General features: G+C 43.5%; 1 long non-coding RNA gene across 1 annotated transcript in view; it reads right to left on the reverse strand.

Annotated features, from left to right (window-relative positions):
- LOC132027382 (uncharacterized) overlaps positions 1-25572 on the reverse strand; it is a 142822-nt gene that overhangs the window by 109651 nt on the left and 7599 nt on the right. The window lies entirely within an intron of this gene.

The raw sequence follows: 25572 nt of genomic DNA on the forward strand, positions 1-25572 counted from the left end.
CAAGAGGAGAGATGAATAGAAGCCTTGATTGCTTCGCTGAGCTACTCAATTGAAGTAATCCCAAGGTCTGTCCTACCTGTGTGCTGCGGGGCTCTCCAGGCTCCTCCACGTGCTTTTAATGCTGAAGTGTGTCTTTGTTGGTTTTTTGAATCTTTGCATCAGATGCATTTAAACAGATAAAATTGCAGACTGATTGGGAAACCCAGCTGCCTAAAGACCTACGTGGAACACAAAAAATCAGAAGGCAGATGCCCTTTTCAAAGCAATGGCTTTAAGCAGCCCGAGTCTACGCTTCCCAAAATGACAGATCATAGTAAGGCGCTCTTGCAGTTCCAGTGATGTCGAACAGAACATAAACTGTGACGAATTGCAGGTTGGGCCTTCTGAGTGTTTAGGGGGGAATAAAGAGGTGTGATCAGGAAGGAAATGGCAGAGAAAAAAAGAACACTGACCCGATTACAATGACAGCTAATGTTCCGGTGTGCCTACCGAGTGTCCAGCAGTCTTCTTGGCAGTGGCCATATTAAGTCAATTACTCCTCAGAACCATCTTATGGTAATATTATACTTATTTAAACGCCACACCTCTGCCCCTTGCCCTATTGCTAATACCCAGCCGCAACTCAAGCAAAGGGTCTCGTTCCAGTGCTGGACTGTCACCCACTACAGTGTCTGCCATTTTGTTCCTTAATGTAAGGAGATGTGTAAAAATACCCCAGTATCGACACTGGGCATTCCCTGTGCTCTCTGTGTGTAGCCTCCTTTGAGAACCAGTGGGCATACCTAGGATTCATCTGGATGAAGCAAGACGTCCTGGCAGGGATGTACCTGGCAGAGCCTCCGTGGACAGTGTTTGCAAATGACTCACACCAAGGAATTAGGTAAACAAAAGGAGGTCTCCTGCCAGTTACTTGCACAGACTTCACGGCCACCTACTTCATCGCTGATGTCACTGAGAGCCAAGGCTTCTTCTCCGTAAACAGATTCTACCTTTCTCCCTCACTCCTACAGACAAGGATGTTGTTTATATCCAGGATGGAAAGGCACCTCTTCGGAAGAGATCTTTTTTGCTTCAATTGTGACAATGTCAGTTAAACCCAACCCAGCTATAGAAGTAACTACAACAGAAGCATGCATTAAAACTTCTTTTTAATAAATTTTTTTAAGTTTTTAATTTAAATTCCAGTTAGTTAACATACAGTTAATAGGAGCCCCAGACGTGCAATTTAGTGACCCAACAGCTCCCAACAACACAAGCACATCACAGTGCACAGTGCACATCACAAGCACCCTCCTTAATCCCTATCACCTATTTCCTCCATCCCCCACCCACCTCCACTCTGGTAACCATCAATGTGTTCTCTAGAGTTAAGAGTCTGTTTCTTGGTTTGCCTCTCTCTTTATCCTCTCCTCTGATCATTCGTTTTGTTTCAATGCTAGAAGTGAATGTCCCTATTGCTTTCACTATAAATATACAAATTAAAAGCTCAAGGAGTTAAATGAGACAGTTTGTAGTGAGCTCCTTTCACATTATCACCAATGTTGCATAAAGCATGACAGAAAGCAAACAAACAAAAAAGGCCTGGAGGTTGTTACTATTTTTTGTTTTTTTAATTTATTTTTAAATTTATTTTTTATTTATTTTCGGCATAACAGTATTCATTATTTTTTCACCACACCCAGTGCTCCATGCAATCCGTGCCCTCTCTAATACCCACTACCTGGTGTTACTATTTTTTAAAATATTCACTTAAATTTCTCCCCTATTGTATTTTTCATTTTTTTCTTCCTTTCCCAGTAAAGCCCTCCCACCCCACCCCATTCCAGCATAAGACCAGATCTCCACTCATTCAGGAAGGGCCCACAATAGAGTGGAAAAAAGGGCAAACCACAGCTTTTGTGTCTTTGTTATACAAAAGCCTAACCCAGGGGGAAAGAGATTCTCTATTCACACCCCAGAGACACAGGAATGGAGAAGTTCCTCTAAACTCTCCCAGGTCCCTGGACTTAGGGGAAGTGTGCAAGAGGCGGGAGTCTGGGACCAGTCCCAAGAGCAGCAAGCTGGGCCCCGCATTAAGCAGGCTGCTAGGAAGCCTGCCAGCCCCAAGAGGGATGGCTACATTGTGCACATTGACAGAAATATAAGCAGCCTTCACGAAGATTCCTGGGCCCCCAGCAGGACATGGGAACAGCGGAGGACCATTAAAACTGAGCACAGAGACACAAGCTCTCAGGCCTCCGCTGTCTTGGAGCACTAACAGAGGACCCACTGTCTTCTGCTTCCCCAACCCTCTGCTCTGTGGAACATCCCAGAACTTCAGGGAAGTGGTTAGAATATCTCTCAAAGAACTGAAATTTAGTTGCATTCTGCTTGTTGGCTTGTTTTCTATGGGTCCAACCAATTGAGCAAATCTTAGATCTCAGGATGAGACCTACCGAGTGAAAAGATGCACCCTCACTGTATACCAGAGTTGGGGGTAGGGGACTCTTGGCCACACCAGGACCCTGAGTTTATAATTGCCTCTGTGGGCTGCAGACACCAGGCGAATCTGACAACAACGAACGCAGAAAGGAGCAAAATGGCAGAATGTGTGGTAGTGGTGAGAGAAGGGTGCCCCGAATGAAACTCTGGTGAGGGTAGACTCTGACTTGGTCTCTCAGCAGAGTAAAACCAGCAAGTACAGGGGACAAGGCAGGCTTTCCAGGCGATGGGACAGCACACAAGGACTCAGAGTTGAGCGCGAGCATCTCCAAGCATGCTAAGAAGGAGACACAACTGGCAGACTGGATTGAGGGAAGAGTGGGTGACCAGCAAAATAAAAGGGGGGCTGCCCTCCAGAGGGTCTTGAGGGTCTGGCTCCAAAATCGTTATGGGATACGGTAGGCCATCAAGAGCCTTGACCCGGACTGCGCAATGGTTTCTGGAAGTTATATTCTAAGGTTAATATGAAGTTGGAATCAACAGAGCATGAAGAGCCAGTGATACTGAAGAAGGCAGCAGTATGGGGTGCCATTTCTGTGACCTAGGAAAGACACGAGGAAAGGCCTGCATTCCGGGTGGACGGAAGAAGAAATGAGGGTATAAAGGAGCGGAAGGAAAGACTTCAAAGAGCGATCGTCATTTCAGCATTCTGTTTAGGTGGGTGTCCAAACAAATGATGACACCGGGCACAAGACAGCTCGTTCCATCTAAGTAATATGACCGGCAAGAGTCGCGTGACAAATTTTAGCTTGCTATTTTAAGCTGCTGTTCACCTTAGTCCCTTAGGAAATGTGCTGTGTTGGTTTGGGCTGGGAAGGAATTACAAAAGTGAAATGTTTTCCTTCTTGTAATGTTCGGTGGTACTGCTGTTTAATGTCTTCCCACACTTAGACACACCACTGCACAAGGCAACTGTGAAGACAAACGTGTCCAATTGCAGGAACACTTGCCATCTGTTAGTCCTGGGGAAGTGAGTGAGAATTTAAAAAGCAACAAACAAGATTTGTGCAAAATAACAACAACAACCCCAAAAAACAAAAAATACACATACACACCAAAACCCCCCAAACCTGTAGAACATAAAATATCCTCAGAAGGCATGCAAAGAATTGCTGCAACAGCACAGCAGTGTTTTTACAGACCAAATCCTGCATTCAAATTCTGATTCTGCCATTTAATGACTGTGTACCCTTGGCCAAGTTACTTCAAAGACCAGCCCTTAAGACCTCCTTGCAATTGGAAACAGGTGTCCCTCGGGGCAGAGGAAATCCCGAGGAGGCTGGAGAGCTCCTTTTTGACTTCCACTCTCCACGGCGACTGAGCATCCACATTCAGGAAGCGATCTACATGATTGTACACAGTGGCTCTATGAGTTCCAACCCGTTTTCATTTCCTCTTCATACAGTGAAGGAAATGACAGTATCTACCTCATGGGGCTGTTTTGAGGATTAAACTGCGATAGAACACGTCAAGTGTTTAGTATAGCATTTGGCACATTGTAAACATACTGCAAATGTTTACTACAATGATTGCATTTTTATTCATCTAAATCTCTCCTGTTCGGGGCAGAGGTTAGGAAACTGTGGCCTGTAGGCCAAATCCAGCCCACCACCTGGTTTTGTGCCGTCAGGGAACTAACAATTGTTTTTATGTTTTTAGACAGATGGAAAGAAATCAGAAGAAAACGATTTTATGATACATGAAAATTACATGAAATGCAGATTTTATTGTCCATAAGTAAAGTTTTATTGGATCACGGCTACTCTCAGTCACGTATAGATGGTCTACAGCTGCTTCCAATGGCACAGCGACAGAGGTGAAAAGGAGCATCAGAGATGGTACGGCCCATAGAGCCCAAACTATTTTCCGTCCCACTTTGCAGTGCCCCATCGCCCCGCCCCCCAACTCCCTGAATGGCTTTGGGATGTCCTCTTCAATCTTTCCCAAGGATTAGAAGAAAATCAAAATGATTTTCGAAATTCTTGAGCCCCAGCGAACACCAAGCTGTTGAAAGAGAAGCATTCTCATTCTTTCCAAGTATTTTGCAATATCTTTCAAAACACTGTCACCTCTTTTCATGGGTGATGACAATGTGCTTCACATTAATTCTTCTGATCTACAAAGATTGTGGCAGCACGGCACGAAGCCAGAATCCGGGCAAACACACAGCTGGCAAGGACGCCCTCGGTGTCACTCTATGTGCGACAGGTTCAAGTTGGAAACACACTCCATATGGGTGACCATCTCCAGCTGTCCCATGATATCAACATACACACAAGCAAAGCTGAAAATTCAGTCCATCCCCGAGCTGATTTATCTGTTTGATGCCAAAAATCCAGATATTTGGAAACCTCTGGATAACTGATTCCATTTTTCACGTTTCATCTGCATTTGGCAGTCAGCCGATTTTAGCTCCAGAGAACAGCCAACTATGAGCTGTGTTCTAAAGACTAACAGAGAAAATAAAACCCTCTCTCTCCCTAGCTTTTCCAGGATAACTTTCCCGGTTCTACTTCTTCTTTGGAGTACATTCTCTGTTTTCTTCTATCCCCCCCCCCCCGTTTGTTTCTTTTAGCTTCTTTATCTTTTATACTTTTTCTTCTTCTCTCTCTCTCTCTTTTTTACTGTGACTATTCTCTTTAGTACAACCTCTACCATAAAACTTTTAAAACAGTGTACTCTCCTTTCCAGCCCTCTTCTTTCCAAGAAGAAAAATGAGTGGCTTCAGAACAAATGAAGTTTTCAATTAGAACCCTACAGCCATGCCTCTGAAGACATAAAATGGCTTCAAAATTGCTGGGAGGCTGCTTTGTGTCCGATCGACCCGACCACGTCTGTGGCAGAATTCCAGGGAAAGGTCACCGGAGCAGCCTCGGATTTACCTATTCACGCTTTTTCTATTATTTTTCAATTGATTTTTTTAACAATCTGTTCAATGTTTTAAGTGTATATAAAACCCCCCGTGATATAATACAGATGCCTCTGGGCCACTTACTTGTAATTACGGCAATTACACCCTTTCTTGACTTTGGGGTATTTTGGGAGGCATGGTTATGGTCTACATTGGTCCACAGTCTTCTTTTGTAATACTCTGGACCTTGCCAAGACAAATGCAATCTCCCCTAAATTCCTGATTGACGCTCTGCCTTTCTGAAGTCCTGCTGTGAACACAGCATTGAACCCATGATGCTGCTGTCTGGATGGCTTTTCCACCTTTCCAGAGAAGGCTTTTTCTTCTCCAAATAACACTGTAAGGCTAGCTGTCGTCTCGGATCATACAAACAGGAAAACCAGCTGCCAAATGGAAGAATGTTATTGTCCTTGGTCCTAAACTGCTGGCTTCTTCTTTAAGAAAAAACAGTGTCAAAAAGAGAAGAGAAAATATCTCGGTGTTAAAATCATCACTGCGTGAGTCCTGGAGGTAGTGAAGTATGTCATGTTCATCTTAATGTTTGGGTTTCCTTTTTGCTTAGAGATAACTAAAAAAAAAAAAAAAAAACTTCGTCCTGAAATCCTCTATAATTTAAGGGAGAAAAATTAATGCTTTCAATACTAGATCCTACCACCTGTTTCAAATGCCAGCCCAAATCAGAGATACATTAAATATGAAATTGCTTGAAGAATATAAGCAGTAATGAGGAAACACCAACCAATATGGCTGTGTGATGGGAAAGTCAAGCTGGACCAATATACTGTCAAGGTAAAATCAAGATATACCAGTTCAGAAATATTTCTATGTAGCTAACTTAAGGACTTGGGTGATAAATCAGGATGACAGTGATTTTTAATTAAATTAAGAACAATCCTTGCTAACAAACTATTTTATGCAATGTACACTTTTTCAGGTCTCTATCGGAAGGCTTATAGTCCCAATCCTTACACACCGTTTGTCTTTTCTCTGTGCTGGGAAAAAAAAACAAAGAAGAGATCATCTCAGCTTTTCCACTCAGATAGTAGGAATATCAGTCACTTTCTACTTTCCATCCCACCAGACACCTTCAACACCCAACAACACCCCTCAACATGGGACTTAGTCCCTCAGACGAGGGAAGGGACATGAATGACATCTCACTCTGATTAGAACCTACTGCTTGCTTCAGTGACTGACTCACCAGAGCCTGGAAAGCAGTTCGGTGTACTCCTAAAACCTCTGCTAAGATTGGAATGAGTACAAGTTCATGGATTTCTAGAAATATATGAGATCAGCTGCCTCCCCTTCTCAGGACCCTCCAGTAAGCCTTCTACCCCACTCCAAATGAAATTCCCAACTATTTTCTAAGAAAACCTACAAAAGCTCATATAGCTAGCTCTAGCTTCTCTCAGACCTCAGCCCCTGCCTCCTCCTGCCCTTTGTCTACTCTGCTCCAACCTTGCTCCTGTTCCTACGTATGTGCCCAGCTCATCCTGCCGAATGGTTCCTGTACTTGCTCTTTCCTGGATTATCCAGGTGGACCCAGTGTCATCGAAAGAGGGTAAGTGTTGGTTTGCAAACTGACTCCCATACACAAAGGACAAAGAATCTGAAGAAAAAGACCACTCCAGAGTGGTAGGTGGCCATTTCCAATAAGCACGGGAACTCTTACACACAAGGCTTGTCTTCAGCAAACATGAGACGAGTGGATCTCCATACCAGCCATCAGATTCTTAAACTCTTGTATAGAGGCTTTAACTGGGGTCAGTCATGTATACCATCCAAATGGTCCCAACAATACCATTCTCCCTCAAGGCTGAGTGCTTAAAACAGCTCATCCTGTCAGAACAGGGGGCAGAACATACATTCCAAGGACAGGTGTGGGGGTGATGAGCCTCCCGTTGTCCAGGTCCAGCTCCTGGGTCACCCAGGGCTCATGTCCTCCAGACGGCCTCCCCAATAGTCAAAGTCAGGGAGAGAGATCTGCAGATGTTAGGCTGTTGGCTTAGAAGATGGAGGAAGGAGCCATGAGCCAAGGAATGAAGTGAATTCTAGAACCTTCTTTTTTTTCCCCCCTCTCTAGAACTTCCAGAGGAAGGCAACCTTGTGGACACCTTGGCGTTTGCCCAGTAAGAATCATTTTGGACTTCTGGCCTGCAGAACAGTAATATAATAGGTTGTGTTATCTTAGGTAACTAGGTTTGCAGTAATTTGCGGCAGTAGCAATAGGAAACATATACACACCCTCTAAAATAATGTTCCCTCCCTACTCCCTGATTGGGTTGCTTTCATGGCCTTACTCTTCCTTTTTTTTTTCCTTCCTAGGACTTAATACTGTTGAAAAATCATATTACTTTCTCAACTGCTGCTTATCTATTTCCTGCAATAGAGAGCAAACCTCCTTAAAGTAAAAACTTTGCTTTCTGACCCTCTGGATCTCACACACCTACACGATTACCTAGACAGGTGCTCAGGGGATCTTTGCAGAATGAATAAGTGAAAGTAAACTCACTCTTATTAAGATCAGACCCCAGTGAAACAGAATTTGGATTTTGGTTTGTGGAGGGTATACACAGTGGTCAGAGCAGAGGAAGAGGATTAATAAATAGCGTCAGGTTGAGAGCAGACATCACAGTACTAGCAGCAGCAGTCATAGAACTGTGGAAGTCAACCTATTTCTGTGGTAGAGCCATGGCCCTGACTGATATTAATTAAAATACATCAACATTTCCAGAAGGCTTCTGATTAGATCTTCATATGAAAATGTCCTCCGTATATAACTTCAGTATTATTCTGGACTAGGTTTCCTTACCACTTAGAGAACAACCTCAAAAGGTGCCACAAAGCCATTATCAATAGTTCAGTGTCTGTGTGTGGATTGTACACTTTGAGGAATTTCCCCAAATTACATGACAAAAGAAGTCAATGTTACTGTGATCAAAGCTGGAGTGAAAAGGGAAACCCCCAGAATAGTGAGGTACTGACACAAAAATAGACACATAGATGAATGGAAGAGAATTGAGAGCCCAGAAATAAATCTATGGGTATATGGTCATTTCATCTACAACTGAGATGGGGAAAATATACAATGGGGAAAAGACAGTCTTTTCAATAAATGGTATTGAGAAAACTGGACAGCTATATGCAAAAGAATAATGGTGGGCCACTATCCTACATGATACACAGAAACAAAATAAAAATGGATTAAAGACCTAAATTTAACACTGGAAACCATAAGACTTCTAGAAGAAAACATAGGAAATAATCTCTTGGTCATCAACCTCTGCAACATTTTTCTAGATACATCTCCTGAGGAAAAGGAAACAAAAGCAAAAATAAATAACTGAGACAACATACAACTAAAAAGCTTTTGCACAGTGAAGGAAACCCCTGAACAAAACAAAAAGGTAACCTACTGAATGGAAGAAGGTATTTACTGATATGTCCGATACGGGGTTAATGGCCAAAATATGCAAAGTTATACAAATCAACACACACAGAAACAAACCATCTGATTAAAGAACAGACAGAGGACCTGTAAAGATATTGTCCAAAGAAAGCATCCAGATGGCCAACAAACTCAAGAAAAGATGCTCACCATGACTCCACCATATATATGCACCTCTATGTTTAGGGGAATGTTATTTTCAACACCCAAGACATGGAAGCAGCCAAGTGTCCATCAAGAGATGAACAGATAAGAAGTGGTGTGTGTGTGTGTGTGTGTGTGTGTATGCATGCTATGGAATAGTACACAGCCATAAAAAAGGAATGGAATCTTGCTATTTGCAACACTATGGATGGACATGGAGGGTATTAGGTTACACGAAAGAAGTCAGAGAAAGACAAATAATGTGTTATTTCACTTACATGTGGAATTAAAAAACAAAACAAACAACACAAGAGAAACAGAGTCATAAACACAGGGAACACGCTTGCAGTTGCCAGAGGCAAGAGGGACGGGGGAAGGTAAAACAGGTAAAGAAAATTAAGAAATAATAAATTAAAAATAAATTAAAATAAAAAGAATAATTAAACCTAAGAAATGGCATCTTGCTTTGTTTCAATTGGATTAACTTTGATCCTTGGGGAATTCGAATTTTTTTTCACACACCTGTCAGTTCTATTTGAACTAATGTGGATAACTGTCTGCTCATGACCTTTACAGATTTTTCCACTTTTTGTTTTCTTATTGATTTATAGACATTTTTAAAAACTACATTCCGGATATCAAATTCAGTCTTTGTCACATACACTACAAACTCTTTCTCCTAGTCTGTTTTAACTTTAAAATGCTTCATTTCACTTTATTTTGATCTGCATGTTTTTCTTTAGGCTTGCTTTTTGAAATGAGCTTGTCTGATAAACCCTGTATCTGCCCAAGTTACATCACTGTGAAACGTACATACATTTTCTGACCTCGCTGTCAAAAAATTTTGTTAAAGGCTCAAATTACCTTTAGCATAACCAAACGTATTAAGCAGAAGGGCCTTCTTCAAAGAGTCATACTGGATCATGGATGAAGACATCACAACACTTAGTAACGTGATTTTCCTTAATGTCCAGTCACTGTGTTTCCAAATATAGTTAAAATGTGCCTATTCATTTACAGAAAGTTTCAAAGACTTTAATAATCTTTCCAAATGGGTATGTTCATTTTTAGCAGTTTCATGACATCTTCTTGGGAAAAAAAAAAAAAAAAAAACCGTCAACACTTGTTTTTTGTTATGATATAGCTAATTTTACTTTTGTGAACCAAAAAGGAAGAAGGAACAATACCACATTAATTTTTTATTTACCATGTCAGTGATTCCTTTTAAATGGCACATATTTTAGGATTGGGTTTCTTTAATACTGAAGTAAGATACCAACTTTATTGTTGTGTAAGCAAAATGAAATAAACTGAACTTTAAATTTCCCCTAGAAATGTTGAAACAATGCTTTTTAAAGACTATCTGAAAGAGTATTAGATCAGAAATCTCTACAGACCCGCCCTTAAAGAAGCAGATGGAAGTCTGGATGACTTTTATTAGGAACACGAAATTTCACTTAGAGAACTGGTGGAATTGGTAAATCTTTTAAGTTCTCAATTAGCCACACAGAGCAGCAAATCCACAGAAAATGTTAATGTCCAGACAATATCTCAGTCCTCTTTTTTTTTTTTTTTTTTGGATTATTTATTTATTTATTTGAAAGAGAGAGAGATCACAAGTAGGCAGAGAGGCAGGCAGAGAGAGAGGAAGGGAAGCAGGCTCCCTGCTGAGCAGAGAGCAAATTGCGGGGCTCGATCCCCGAACCCCGGGAACATGACCTGAGCCGAAGGCAGAGGCTTAACCCACAGAGCCACCCAGGCGCCCCTCTCAGTCTCTTTTGCCACTAATTCTCTTACAAGGACTAGAAGGACAGTGACATGCATGGGTGGACTGGTGGAAGGAATGACTTTGGCTCTATCTTCTGTAACACACCAACTTCTCTGGAAAGCTCTTTTGAACACTAGACCAACCAGAGGGAGTGAACTGGAGAAAGAACTAAACAAGCAGGGTCCACAGACAGGACCATTCTGAGAGTCAATGAAAGCAGTACTGAGTAAGTACTCAGTACTCAGTACTCCGTCTCCCAGGAATTGAAGAACTACAGTGTATGTGTTGGGGATGGCAGGGGGAGGGTGGGTTGAACATGTGGACATCACTGTGTTCTGCTTCACTCAAGATTTATATTTGAAACATCAAGTAGGTATTGTTTACAGGGAGGTGTAGTGAGGACAGAAGGAGGGGAGAAAAGGTGTATTTCTTCAAACAACAGACCAGACCAAGAGCCAGGCAGACTCTGGTCAGTGTTCCCAACTGAGCAGTGAATCCATAATGACATATTGACCTCTCTTCTGCCATCTTCTCAGGGTTTCTCCTCCCAAGACCTCTTTCTCTTTCTCTGGATCCTTCTCCTCTAACCATCTAGCCACTGCAGGGGCATAAGCCATTGTAAAAATATACAAGCTGTTTCGTTCTACTTCGAGGGACTCTCAGGTTGCAAACTATATGGAGAGAGGGGCTGTGGAAGGAGTCTGCCGCAGCCTGCAACTGTGGGGCTCCACAAATGATGTTGGATGAGTCTCCCCCGGAGATCTAGTTTCTTTCCTCTGAACCCAGTGTGCACACACCCACCTTTCTGCTTCTAGTCAGTGGATCAAGGGCCAAGGAACCCGTGGTGCAGGCAGGTGGAAAAGGTACCACTCCTCTTCTGTTCTTAGAGGCTGTGTCTAAAGCAAGAGACACACCTTTGGTTGTGTTGCGTTAGTGAGATTTGAGAGTTTCTTTTCTACTGTAGCATCCCCTGGGACCGCGCTGGGAATGCAAATGCCCACCACTGACCGTGAACTCAGAGGGTCTGGAGATGGAGCTTAGGATCTATGTTGTAACAAGCCCCCGTGGATGAGTCCACTAATACTCTCAGGTTGGAGAACCACTGGGACAGATCAGCCTGACTGACCCAACCCAGCACAAAGTGAGTATTCGAGAAAAAGGAGTTACTAGTACTTCAATCCAACTACCTGGGCCAAACTCGTTACTGCAGCCAAGTAAAACAGTCTGGTCCTATCTGTCACTACAAAAGACGTTGGTCGTAGTTTATAAATGGAAACTGATCCTCAGGCAATATCTGCGCTTTCTTCTATTTGGAAATGCAAACGGTGGAACTTTTAAGATGATCAAGACTCTCAGGATGTGGTGATCCCGATGCTAAGCCAAGTTTATGACGACCATTAAATTGATACAAGAAATTCCGTGGTAAAGCACGGAACTCACAGCCCCTGAATTTACAAATATCTCATAATCAACTACATGCTATCGCTACAGGTACCAAATAATAAACCTCATGAGAAAACCTGCAGTTTTAAAACGTCCTTAGAATTTTGTCTAATTTATACAACAAAGTGAGTCTGTGTGTGTGTGCGTGCGTATCTGTGATAGCAAGGTTGGCCTTCCTGGATAAAACTCATAAACTTCATTATAATGAGATTCATTGCAATTGTGCCTGCTTTCCTTTTCTTCCTTCATTAATGTCTGCTTAGATTTTAGATTTTATTTATTTATTTGTCAGCGAGAGTGAGCAAGCAAGAGAATGAGAGGGGGAGGGGCAGAGGGAGAGGGAGAAGCAGGCTCCCCGCTGAGCAGGAAGCCCAATGTGGGACTCCATCCCAGGAACCTGGGATCATGACCTGAGCCGAAGGCAGAGGCTTAACTGACTGAGCCACCCAGGTGTCCCCTCTGCTTAGACTTTAAATTCTGTTCTGGCCCCGCCAGTGTTCTAGGTGCTGGACTCACTGGGCACAGGCTTTCTATGCTCCCAGGCTGAGCCCTTAATAGATCATATGATGACCTTGGAAAATTGTCAAATGGCCTCAAACCTTTCCATGGCATTGGACAGGGCCCAAGGTTTTGATTCCAACACAACATGGCCCCACCTATCATGACTAGCCTCACTGATGTGTTGTGATGATCCATTTTTTTTTCTCTTTAAAGTGCTGCAGAATGTAAATTTACTTGTCCTAATTAAAGTCAACTAAAACAAATTTGGTCTGAGGAATTAGGAGGCATGCATGGAGTTCTCAGGGTGATCAGCAAAATCAGACCTAGAAACCACTTTTCAGAGGACACGACAACGTGACCATACTTGCGGAGCACGCACAAGAGGAAAGAACAGTGGAATGCTCCCCTCCAGGACTTTGCCCTTCAGGACAGAGAGAACAATTTTGCACTGTTATTTGGAACATGGGATGCTAGTGGAAATCAGAATTTTTCTGTTTTGTCTGTGCTAAGGAATTCTGTCTTTTATAAAGCAACAGGCCGTAAGTGCCTGGTAATAATTTCCATCATTATTTTCAAAACCTGGCGGGGAATTCCCAGCTAACAGACGCATTTTTGTCACGTCCATCCATTCTCTGTCTGGCTGTTCCTTATCCATGCTCGCTCACCTTGGAATCTCACGCCACCAGCACACACTGATCATTCAACAAATGTCTGCCCCTCGTACTTCATTTATTTTTCGATCTTATTTCCCATGTCCATCCTTCCCTTCTAGAAGCAGCCACTCTAATATGTTAATGTATTCTTTTTTTTTGTTGGTATTCTTGAAAAACTGCTGTTTTGAGTGCATGTATTTTTAACTTTTTAAAATGGTATTGTGTGATAGATCTAATTTCCTTTCACAGTGCTTTTGCTCAGCAGTGTTTTTATTTATTTTTATTCTTATTTTACAAGATTTTATTTATCTATTTATTTGTCAGAGAGAGAGAAAGAGAGAAGCATGTGCACAAGTAGGGGGAGTGGCAGACAGAGGGAAAAGCAGACTCCCCACTGAGCAGGGAGCCTGATACAGGACTCGATCCCAGGATTCTGGGATCATGACCTGAGCTGAAGGCAGACACTTAACCAACTGAGCCACCCAAGCATTCCAGCAGTATGTTTTCAGATCTGGCCATACTGCCATTCAGACACCCATTCCATTATTTCTAATTCTCGTAAATTAATGATGGGCCTGTTTTCTAGCTATTATATAAAAGGTCAAATAAGAAAATTCATGGCTCCTACTTCTATAGAGCTTACATTCTCATTGGGTGAATACACCTTAAATAAATAACAACACCCAGTCAAGGATCTGTAATTCATTTTTTCAATAAATATTAATGGAATGTCTTCCAGACGCTACATTCGTCAAACACTGGGGATAAAGTAGAGACTGAGACAGGAGAGACACCTGTCCTCATGAGGATTACAGTCCAGAGGCTCAGCCAAGTCCTACAGATCATGGTAAATAATTAAATGTTTTTCTGCAACAGAATGATAGAATAGGATAGGCTATCTTTATTCTAGATGCCATCAGAGTAATGGGGCAGAGGGGAACCAGTGAGAAGGCCACTGGAGTGCAGCAGTTGACAGTGGGCAGTGCTTCGGTGGGGCTGGTGGCTGGAATGGGAGAGACAGAAGAGGGTGACATCACAGATCGCAGAGAAAGAACAGGCACAATGGGCTGCTGCAAGCGGTAAAGAGAACCAGGAAGCATTCCTCAGCTTCTGGTCTGAACACCGAGATGCAAAAGACTAAGGGTGCATTGAGTTTGGGGAAAAAAGCCAAATCCTGTGTGGGTCATGAACGAATGAATGAATCCGAAGCTCAGAGAAGAGCTGTGGACTGGAGATGCATTCAGGAGCCATCACATAGTGACAGGCTTGAAAATCATGACCTGGAATGCAGACACTGGCAAGCAAAGTGGGGGAGGCGGAGTGGAGGGGACATTCCAGAGCCCAAATGCATCCCAACATTCAAAGACTGGATGGAGGAGAAAAAGCCAGCAGGAAATGAAACTGAGTGTTCAGAGAAGGTCTACTGTGGTTGAGCCACTCAGACCTCCAGATGTTTCCTTAAGTAACACCTTCAGCCAAAGCTGCTTTCATGGAGAGGTGGAGGAGGACACTTAGGGAGACCCGAGTAAGCAGGGGTGGAAGTCAGGACATTTAGCAAAAGTGGAGATGAAGGGGAGAGAATAAAGGCAAGGAAGGTGATACCTGGGAGAAAGTTCTGGGTGAAGAAGTGGGCTTTATACGTGAGCAAGCCTCGGACACGATTAACATGTGGTTCACAGGTACAGAAGGACAGTGGAGAGTAGAGTGCTCCTGAGCAGAGCAAGGAGGGGAGATCTGCACCTGGGGCAGGGGCAGGCTCCCCTTGATAGTACCTTTTCCACACCTTTGTCTGAACACTACTTCACTGATAAAATGAGACAGGGGAGGAGCTACCTTGAAGAGTTCAGTTCCAGCACATGTCACAAGGAGCAGAAGGAAAGGGGCTTCGCTTCTTGAGAAGTAATTTGTTCAAAGGTCATTGTCAAAGAAACAAGGCCTCAAAACAAGAGGCTATCTATAGAATCTGGCACAGAATCTGATTTTGTATTGTCACAGGGCAAATTTGCGCTGGAAGAAGGCTGTCTGGTAGAAGAAAATTACTCTCATAACTCCATAACAGGCTTTGACAGAAACCTAGAGAGACTGTGTAGCCTTTTCTGCGTGTTTACCGAAACGCTGAAAGCTCTCTCCTGTTCCCAGCTTAAGGAGGCATAGAGAACAGAAGACAGATTCTCCAGGATACATTAAATTCAAGTAAGTCCAAATAAGTAGGGGGAAATGGCCAACCAAATGGGTTGAGATCGGGAGACACAGTAATTCCTTCCAGCATTTAGCTGGGCACCGGCCAGGTAAACCTCCCTCTGACACGTCATCTGGGAGTCTGAGAGGACCTAGTTCATGAATTTCTACTCAGGCCCAGGAAGAGACCACACACAAATCAAATAATACGCATGTGTTTAAAGATTTTATTTATTTGAGAGAGAGAGCAAGGAAGGGGGGGCAGGTGGCAAAGGGAGAGAGAGAGAAGACTCCCCACTGAGCGGGAAGGTGGATGTGGGGCTCAATCCCATAACCGTAGGACCATGACCTGAAGCAAAGGCAGACAATCAACGGACTGAGCCACCCAGGCACCCCTTAAATAGATTTTGGTGACAGCCAAAGGATAGGAACAACTACATCTAAATACATTTCTTTCTTTCAATCTAGACTAAAGAGCACAGAAGTTTAATATCCCCGGTCATACAGTATTCACACTGTTTTGGCACTTTCTGAGTTGACTGCTTACACACAGTGATCAATCTATCCACTCGAACCCCATGTTTGTGGTTTTGGTCATGGAGATGTGTACAAGGTCGGGTCACAAAGCCGGATCCAAGAGGCCAACCCTGACACAGGAGGCAGGGAAGCCCAGAGGAGACAAGGTGTCTCTGCAAAGTGAGGCTCTCAAAGCCAAGCTTATGAACAGGCACTGCAGGCAGTAAGGAGGGGAAATCTATTACACTGCAAAGAACACTACCTTGGGAAGCAGCCTTTTACTCCTGGCCAGCCCTGACACACGGCCTGACCCTTGGCAACTGACTCCGCTCCCCCAAGTCATTTCACCTGCCACGTACCCACAGGTACTCTGGAATTTTTAAGGTCTATTCTGGTTTGAAAAATCTCTTGATCTGGTGTAGTAACTGGGATGAGTTCGATTCCAAGTGACAGAGCAGACCTCAAACCGACATAACGCGACAGGTGGGATGAGCTCCGCTGCTTCGTGTAGCTCTAGAGCTACCAGCAACCCCCAGAGCCCGTTCTGTGGAATGGGAAACTGGAGTCCCAAGTGAGCACATGGCTCGGTGAGCAAGGGGAACCTTTGTACGAAACAAAACACAAGCCCTTCCTCTTGGTAGGTGCAGCCCTGCTCCCCAGTGCACCATACGGATTTCATCCCCATAGAACCCACTATCTGGGAACTCTGCAGAGGTAACAAATTGCTCAACCGAATATGGCGGCCCTGATTTCAAGGGTAAGTGGCATCAGGTTCGGCTGGCTCTAGGGACTCAAATACTGTAACCAGAACTTACAGTCACTGTTTCCTTGGGGCTCTGCTTGCCTTTTGTGGATTCCATTCCTCTATGCATGCATATATGTGTGTGTGGGAGAAAGAAAGAAAGAGACAGCGAGAGGGACGGACACGATGCTGGATTACATCTCAGCCCTCGGATCTGATGATGGGACAGAGGTCCTATCAAACCGTTCAGACTGAGACCAGAGGAACTCGGGGTGCCTGCTGTTCCTAGAGCAAGGGTGTGGATGGTGAGCTAGGAAAATACTAGCGAACGAACCCAAACTTAGACGTTCACACGTGTGAGAATGTCTATTCAGCATCATCTATGAAAACAAGTTGGAAACGGATAAACATCAACAAGCGGGGAACAGGTAACTGAATTATAAAGCAGCAACTGAATGAAACATTGGGCAGCCATTAAAATGACAACTGCAAAGCGCACATAACCAGGATGCTAAGTGAAGTAAGGTATGTACAAATTTACCTAAGCCTTTAATGACAACAGAGACGCATCAAAGCATGGAGATGTAGCCTAGGAAGGAACACTGAAAATGGAAACTGTTTGTGTTTACAGTGGAGGGGAAGAGGAAAGCTGTTTCCTCTTTCATTGTCCTGTGATCTTGGTACAACACTGTTTAAGAATAAATAAGATCTAGTGAGAAAACTCTATGATTTAAGAATGACTATTTCAACTTCCTCATGAGGGTTTTGTACAATTAAGTCAGAGGTTGTATATAAAATGTTTGGTGGGGGGCTCCTGGGTGGCTCCGTTGGTTAAGTGTGAGACTCTTTATTTTGGCCCAGATTGTGATCTCAGTGTCGTGAGATTGAGCCCCTCATCAGGCCCCATGCTCAGTGTGGAGTCTGCTTGAGGTTCTCTCTCTCTACCCCCCTGCCCACCTGCCCCCTTGCATGCATGTGCACTCTCTCTCAAATAAATAAATCCTTAAAAACAAACAAACAAAAATGTTTATGGAATGCCTGCCCCACACTGAGGAAGAAATTAATGTTGGCCATCAAGTCATTAGGGTAATGCACTTAAAACACTGAGTGTACGTTATGTAGTCAAAGATGATAGTAAGTGACTTTTTCACTTGAGCCTTGTCCTCTAACACTAATAGAAAGTGATTTCCCTTCACCACACTACTTCCCCTTACCAATTCACACTGCCTTGCTCTAGTGAAGTGACCTCAAGTGCATTTAATGGTGTCTCCTCAGAGGTTCATGGGTGGGCCCCCTGACCTGAAAGGAGGTCCTCGTGGAAAGTTCTGCTGGAATTAATACTGCTCAGGGAAAAGTAAGGAAATGTAGAGAAGGCCAGTTTCACAGGAAGAGGGAAGATTAAATTGACTTTAAAAAGTTAATGTTTTCATCACACAGGCCATAGGTAAACACATTCTCATCCCAGAATAAATTTAAAAGAGCTAACTTGTCAGATAAGGCTAAAGCTCAGGCTACCATCACAAAAGACCCCAGACTGGGTGGCTCCAACAACAGGCATTTATCTTCTCATAGCTCCAGGGGCTGGAAGTGCAAGGTAAAGTTCCTGTAGGGTTTGTTTCTGGTGAGGACTATCTTCCTGGTCTGCAGATGGCTGCCTTCTCACTATGTCCTCACATGGTAGCAGTGAGAGAAAGAGAGAGAGAGAAGGTTCTCTGGAGTCGCTTCCTATGGGAGCGCTAATCTCATCAGGGGGACCTCATCCTCATGCCCTCATCTAATTACTTCCTTACTCCAAATAGAGTCATTCTGGAGGGCTAGCACTTCAACATAAAAACTCTGAGGGACACACACAACCAGTCCATGACAACAGTCCTTCCTCTCCTTCCCCCACCCAGATGCTACTTCTCCAATTAGGACTCTATGAGGGGGTGCCTGGGTGGCTCAGTGGGTTAAAACCTCTGCCTTCGGCTCAGGTCATGATCTTGGGGTCCTGGGATCGAACCCTGCATCAGGCTCCCTGCTCAGCGGGGAGCCTGCTTCTCCCTCTTCCTCTACCTCTCCCCTGCTTGTACACACAATGCTCTCTCCCTCTCTCTCTCAAATAAATCAATACAATCTTAAAAAAAAAAAAAAAAAAAAAAAAAAAAAAGACACCATGACCAAGCCTCAGGTATGGAAATATATCTAGACTTTCTTTTTTTAAAGAAAAAATAAAAATAATAACCTACAGATTGTATGAGGCTTATTCTGCGCACTTTTCAAAATCTTCCTGAATGCAGACCTCTTCAACTTGTTTTATGACGACGGTGATGATTTAGCTGCTGCATAATATTCTAAAAAAGACTATCAGATCCTATTAACTACTTTATTATTTTTCTCAAGTAATCACTATGCCCACCATGGAACTTGAACTCACAACCCTGAGATCAATAGACACATGCTCTTCCCATGGAGCGAGCCAGGTGTCCCCTAACAGCTAACAGCTACTTTAAATAACTACCACCATATTGATAAACATTTAAGTCATTTCTGATCTTTTTTCCCCCATACACACAATTCTGCAATAAAAATCTTTACACCTATCTCTGTGCACAAAGATGAATGTTTCTCTCGGGCAGATACTCAGAAGCGGAATTGCCAGATCACAGAACATGCACATTATCAATGTTAATAGATCCTGGCAAATTGGCCTCCAAGGTGGCTGGCCCATTTACGTTCTCACTAGTAATTTATGAGGCTGCTTGAACCCCCCTGGATGACATTTGAAATGATCAAACTTGAATATTCTCTGCCAACCCCATGAGTACCCAAAATGTTATCTTATTATTTAAATTTGTATTTCCCTATTCGATGTGAACTTGAGCATTTTCTGGGATATTTATTGCCAAGTCCTAAGTACTCCCTCCTAAATACTGCCTCTCCATGTGTTTTGACCATATTTTTTCCTATCCAATTGTTTATCTTGGTCTTCTTCAATCTGTAGGACTCCTTCATACACATGCAAATCCTTTGTCTGTTAGTTAGGTTGCAAATATTGTCTCCCCATCTGCCAACTGCCTTTTTATTTTATTTATGGTACATTTTGCCTTATGAAAGTTTTTATTTTGGAAAGAGTCAAAATTTCTGATTTTTTTCTTAGACAGCTTTGCTTTTAGTATTATAAGAAGGCCATTTCTGTGCCAAGAACTTAAGTATATATTCTTACATACTCGTTTCTCTCTTACATTTTTTTCCTTCTCCTTTTAGGTCTTTAATCCATCTGGAATTTACTTTCAAAAATGATGTGAGGTAGGAGCTGACTTTACTATCTTCCAAATGGATGGTCAGTTGTCCCAGTGCAGGGAGTTGATTTTGCGGGGAGTTGGGAGACGGAGAGAGAATCCCAAGCAGGCTCCACGCCCAGCATGGAGTCAGATGTGGAATTCCATCTCACCCCCCTGAGATCATGACCTGAGCCAAAATCAAGAGTCAGGCATTTAACAGACTGAGACACCCAGGCACCCTGGGAGCTGACTCTTTCTGTAGGGAGCCTAAGTTCCAAGATGAGAAAACACGTATCTGTCTCCCTGTCTCTGGATCCAGGTCAAGAGGAAATGAGCTGGTCTACACAGCCAGACCCAGCGCTCTCCACAAGGACAGGACCATATACCTGGAAACCATGGGGCTCGGGGACTCGTTTCCTCATGCAGCAGATATAGCTTATAGGTGATAGTTTAGTAGGTTAAACATTAACCCAGAATCAAGAGATCACTTCAACATTGACACTTCTTCTCACCAGCAAATTGTCTTTTCTATAAATTAAATTATCAACCCCTGCTTTATCTCTTTTATAATTAAGATTTTCTTCAAATTGGGTTTTTGGTTGAATGAGCACACGTTTACATTTAAAGCATTTTCTGAAGTCGGGCTAAAGGAAGATTCACCATAATGCTACACACATTTTGAACCAGACGCTATTTTGTCAAGTCAGCAGCAGCCTTAAACACCACATGCCTCAAGGAAGCTGTGGACTTCCATGTGTTTCTCTAAAGGGCTAGAACAGGGAAACAAATGCACGTAGCATGCACGCTTCCTCTGCCCAACTGCTCAGTGCAGCCAGTGGCTGGGTGCCGGAGACCTGGGCTTGAGTTCTACCTTACTCACCTTATAACCACACTGCTTTGGCCATATTTTCTATCTTTTTCTTTTTCTTTTTTAAAATATATATATTTTTAAAGGTAATTGACAGAAAGAGAGAGAGAGAAAGCACAAGCAGTGGGAGAGGGAGAGGGAGAAGCAGGCTCCTCACTGAGCAGAGAGCCTGATGTAGGACTTAATCCCAGGACCCTGAAATCATGACCCAAGCCAAAAGCAGATGCTCAACTGACTGAGCCACCCAGGCGTCCTTGGCCATATTTGTTTGCCTTGTATGTTGAATATGGACAATAAAAACACTCACTATTTGAATCATTGGAAAACAAAATGGTTAATACCCAGAAAGCTCTAGAAAAATCTCCAGCATGACCAGTGTTTAGTGTCCTAAGCAGCCTTCGGCCCTACAGACAGCTGCTTTCATAATGCCCCACTTTTGTCCTTTTGAAAAAACTTCCCATGTTTTCAGATCTACTTCTCTTTCATTCTTACTACTATTTTTTTCCTTGTGTATTTTCAAAAATAGAGCTTTCGTCCCAAATTCACTGTCAAAGAAACCTGGGAAATGTCTTGGTGGCCAGTCTGATGAGGAAAGTGTCCAGATCCCCGTACTTCACCTTGATTCCAAGGAAATTTGAGGCTCCATCATGGATCCTCTCTCACAGTCGCCATGAAAAGTCCGCTCCCGGCCGGCGCAGTTCCTACCCGCCAGTAAGATCTGAGAGCGCGCTTGCTAATGTGGACTCACTGGGGTTTTTTGTAAGAAGCACTGTGCTAGGTTTCAGCAAAAAGATCATGGGGTACATCTGAGGGGTGTCCAGAGCCCCACCTGTGCTATGAGCACACGGGCTGCCTCCCCATTCCCCCCTGTATCTTAGCAGAGGCCCTTATTTTATAGAACCCAGGCCTCAGTCCTTATTTGCACACCCCACCTCACCATGAGCCCTACATGTTTTTGGCTCTTCCCTGACAACTGATGAAGTCCTCATCACCCAGGAATGGCCACAAAGAGCCCGGAATCCTATCGTATGCCATATTAAGGGAGAACCAGAGCTGGAAAGATTAGTCAGTAGTGACGTTGAGGATATGGCGGGGAACTCTTCATTCTGCAGAAGTGTCAAAGAGAAAGGACAATGAAGGGAGAGGTCTGGAAGGAGCTGGAGACCCAGCTGGGGGAGAAGCAGCATGCAGCTGTATGGACAGGCAGACACAGGGAAGGATCGCTGGACGAGAGAGCCAATGTCTGGACAATAACCAAGAGTAACAGGGATGGCACAGGATGGACACAGCACCCCAAGTCCAGAAGGCAGTGCCTGTAATGAGAGGCTAGCTGTCCCACCATACTAAAAGATAAGGAGTGCTAAAATGGGCTCATAAGCACTGTACAAATATTTAATTTATAAAATAAAAACATGGAGGTTTATGGGTTATATATATTCTACATATTTTACATACATACATATGTTACACATATTTCTTGTATATGGTATGGGTGCGTGCATGAATATGGTATGAAGAAAAGTTTAAAAGAGATTAGTGGAGAATGTTCTTGAATGTGAGACCCACAGCAAATGGCGTACAGGCCACTCAGTGATATCAAAGCCTGCTGGGGGGCAGTGGGCAGAGGATGTCCCAGGATTCAGCTAAGCTTGGAAGGAAGGTTGTTGGGGACTGACTGCATGTGTTCTTCCTGTGGTCCTGTGTTGAAGCCTAATTCCCAGCGGAGCTGTATTTGAAGTAAGGAAGTAATTAATGTTGAGTAAGGTCATAGGCGTGGGGCCCTTATCCAAGGGAATTAGTGTCCTTCAACAGTGAGACAGAAGAAAGTTCACTGTCTCACATGGGTGGGAGGACACAGGGAGGACACAGGGAGAGGGAGAAAAGGCAGCAACATTCATGCCAGGAAGAATGCGCACCAGAAACGGAATCTGTCAGAACCTTGATCTGGGACTTCTTGACTCCAGAATGGTGAGAAAGGAACCATGTGCTGTTTAAGACAGCCCATCTGTGATGCACTACCAATGCAGGCCAAGCTAAAAGGGAGGTTAGCTCTCCTTTTCCTCTTGGTCTCTACCAAGAGACTCATGTGATCACGTGAGTCACTGCCCAGTAGCAACAAAAATCTTCCTCGTCCACAAGCAAGGGTTTCTCCTTCAGAACCTCCCAGCTCAGCATCCCTGTTCCTTCTCTTACCACCAAACAGCACAAACTGCCTCAAAGTAAACTGTGAAAAACAACAACACACCTTGTGCTGCCTGTAGTCACAGCAGGCAGACAGCTTGTCAAGGAGAACGCCATCGACGGGCATTTCTTGACAAGAGAGCTCCTTGCTCTGCCCTGTGATGGGGCACACAATGCATGTACGCTATGACCCTTGTGTGACTGACATTAAATGTTGGTAAGGCATGGTGTGGTGCTTTACTCATTCACTCAACAAATATTTACTGGGTTTCTGGGGTGTGTCAGTTGCTGTCCTAAGAGTTGGGGATATGGTGGCTGGTGAAAGTTGGTTCCTGCCCTGAGGACGCTTCCGTCTGAGTGGCAGGAGACAGACACTAAACAAGTGAACAACTAAGGACATACAGGGTCATCCGGCAGTAAGGGCTAGGAGGAAAACCAGGCAGGGAAAGGGGAAGAGGAGGAAGTACCCCACCTTGAGGGGTGCTAATTTCCTATATGGTGGTCAAGGAGCACTGGCATTTGCCCAAGACTGGGAGGCACCCTAGGGATAGCTGAGGAAATGGTGTTTTGGGAGGAAGAAAAAGAAGAGCCAGAGGCACCATATGCAGGAGGCTGGAGGCCAGCCAGTGTGGCAACTGTGAGGGTAAAAGAAGAGGGGAGGCTGGGGAGGGAAGCCACAGGACACCAGCTCTGGCTTTTGCTCTGAAGGAGAAGGGAAAGAAACCACTGGAGAGTTCTGAGGAGAGGAGTGACAGGAATTCATTAGAAGAGTTCAAGGAATATTCTGGCTGCTCTTTGGGGACTAGAGTGGAGGGTTTACAATACAGCAAGTCCAGAAGCAGGGAGCACAGTTAGGAGGCTCCTGAAAGGCACCAGATGAGAAGGACGGTGGCTTGGACCCATGTGGTGATCGTTGAAAAGAGAAGAGGTCAGATTCTGGATATATTTTTGAAGGTAGAACCAACAGGATTGGTTGAAGAAGCTGATGTAACCAATGGGAGAATGAGAGGAGTCGAGCATGACTCTGAGTGGTCGGGCCTGAGCAGCTGGAAGGAGGATGTTGCATTGTGACCAAGAGACACGATATTGATAAGTCAAGGACCATCATGTCGGTTACTGTCGCCCAATAGCGCACCGATAGGGAGTGAAGAGCACAAGACTGATTCTCGCTCCATCTGAGTGAATGAACACCACCACACTTCATTCTTACGACAGCTTCTCTGCTGTGTTTTGTAGGAAAAATAGCTAAACATTTTCTCCCACACATACCCCCTCCAAAAGCAACTGGAAAAAGTAATGTATTGATTAAAGCTTGTCCCTGAGGCAAGGAATCCAGTGGGGCAATGTCAACATTGGACCATAATAAATTGAAAAATGTCTGCTTGCAATAGTGTTTGGAGGGTAGGGAAGAAGAGGGCACAATAGTGGTGAGGAAGAGGCAAAGCCTTAGGGACTTCCAAAAGTTTTCTTAAACAAGAAAAGGATTTAAAAGGCTATAATTGAAGAAAGGAAATGTCTCCATTGCTTTGAAGCATGGAAAAGAAAGGGGCTATGAGGAAATGAATGTGTATCTTTATAAGAGTCTTACTAACAGTTCCTGACACAGGATTTCTAAAGAAAACAGGTGTGTAGGTCTTCAGATGTAAAAATGTGACACTCTCATTTATATTAATAAGTACCTGGTTATGAAAAAACATATTGAAGACTTCACTTACTGACATCAATTGTTTCACGTGTCTTAAATTTCAGTCAAGTACAAATTGAGAATGAAAAACTAGTGAATCATCTGAAACTTTCAGGAAGTACCAAAGAATACGTTACTTATTGCAAAATGTAATGTTCGCGCTCATTTCTACCCACAAGTTATCTCTGAAAACATTCTTAAATCTACCTCGTTAAGTGGCATCAGTGTTTTATGGGACTATTAACTAGAGACCTGCCCAGGTACGAAATCCAGTTTCAGGTTAAGACACTAGGAAACAATCACACGTATAGGTGAGTCTTCAGGGGATAACTTTGTATGTAATGACGTCATTTTTTAAACTTCATTAAAAAACCAACTTAAGATCTGAGCAGATCGGATCGTTTTTTTAGGTACTTTCACTGTCCACAATTATCCAGACAAAGTTTAGATGTTTAAAACAGCTGTCTTGTTTTAAAGTTAAAGCAAACAAAACACCCTCATTGTCTCCATTTCTCTGGTTATAAAATTACTCTTAAATACACATTCATCCTAAACAGTCTGGAAAAAGTCTTTCGGTTGTTATCAGTGTTTTCTCACATTATCTACGATGTAGATTTAGAGACAGTTGAAGCCTAATTTTATAGTTAAGCATGAGGCAGAACAATTCCCTCTTCCAGCCAGGCCTTCCACTACCTGGGAGCAAAGGGCTTGAAAACGGCTCTCCTCCAAAACGTTCTATTTTGCTTTTCATCATTCTTTTGGCCAAACAGCAAATTCCAAAGTGGTGTTTA

This window comes from Mustela nigripes, chromosome 12 (genome assembly GCF_022355385.1).
Source record: "Mustela nigripes isolate SB6536 chromosome 12, MUSNIG.SB6536, whole genome shotgun sequence".
Taxonomy (NCBI): Eukaryota; Metazoa; Chordata; class Mammalia; order Carnivora; family Mustelidae; genus Mustela; species Mustela nigripes.